Here is a 1,403-nt window from a genome sequence, read left to right on the forward strand (position 1 = left end):
AAGGAGATGAAGCCAGTCAACTCTAAAGGAAAGCAGTCCTGAATATTCATTGGAAAGACTGATGCTAAAGCTGAAACTCCAATACTCTGGCCACCTAATGCAAAGAGCCGACTCACTGGAAAAGACCCTGATACTGGGAAAGATTGAAGGCAGAAGGAGAAGGGGATGACAAAGGATGAGATGGTTAGATGGCATCACCGACTCAATGGACATGAGTTTGAGTATTCTCCAAGAGATGAGGAAGGACAGGGAAACCTGTCATGCTGCAGTCCATGGGGTCACAAAGAGTCTGACACAACTGAGTGACTGAGCAACAACAGAAAGGAAGCAATTATAGCTGTGTTTTCACCTAATAACAATCCTAGGTGTGTGTACATTTAAAACTAGATCACTGAACTATATTAAGCAATAATCAACAGAAATCCTAAGAAGGAATTTTTAAAATTATCAAATATAACTGGATATGTCAACATTACTCTCAGTCATTGATCGGACAAGTGTACTGAAGATCATTAAGAGTACAGAATACCTGAGACACAGGTGTAGAGAACAAATGTATGGACACCAAAGGGGGAGAGGAGGTGGGATGAACTGGGAGACTGGGATTGACATATATATTCTACTATGTATAAAAAGGTTCCTGTGTAGCTCAGTCAGTAAAGCATCTGCCTGCAATGAGAGAGACTTGGATTCAATTCCTGGGTCAGGAAGGTCCCCTGGAAAAGGAAATGGCAACCCATTCCAGTATTCTTGCCTGGAGAATCCCATGTACAGAAGAGCCTGGCAGGATACTGTTCATGGGATTGCAAGAGTCAGACACGGGTTAGCTCTATCTTTTCTTTATTTATAAGATAGATAACTAATGAGAACCTACTGTATAGCACAGGGAACTCTACTCAATGCTCTGTGATGACCTAAATGGTCATCATAAAAGAAGGGATATATGTATACACATAGCTAATTTACTCTGCTATACGGCAAAAACTAACAAAACACAGTAAAGCAACTATATTCCAATAATATTTTTTTAAAGTATAGAAGACCTGAACAACACAAGACAAACTGTCATAACTGATATTTATAGAGCACTTACTGAACAATAGCAGGTTATATCAATTTTTTTCAATTGCGTATAAACATTCACCAAGATAGACCATGTCATGGGACATAAAACTAATCTTAAAAAATTTAACAGAGCAGAAATCATACAATGTATGATTTTTTTCACAAATTATTAAACTTACTCTAGAAGAAATTAAATTAGAAGTCTATAGCTGAAAAATAGCCCGCAAAATCCCCAATTATTTGAAGGTTGAACAGCATGTGGTTTCTAAATAACCCATGAATTATAGAAGAACCAAACTGTTTTTAACAGTATGAAATATAAACACAATCTATCAAAA

Source organism: Muntiacus reevesi, chromosome 1 (assembly GCF_963930625.1).
Source record: "Muntiacus reevesi chromosome 1, mMunRee1.1, whole genome shotgun sequence".
Taxonomy (NCBI): Eukaryota; Metazoa; Chordata; class Mammalia; order Artiodactyla; family Cervidae; genus Muntiacus; species Muntiacus reevesi.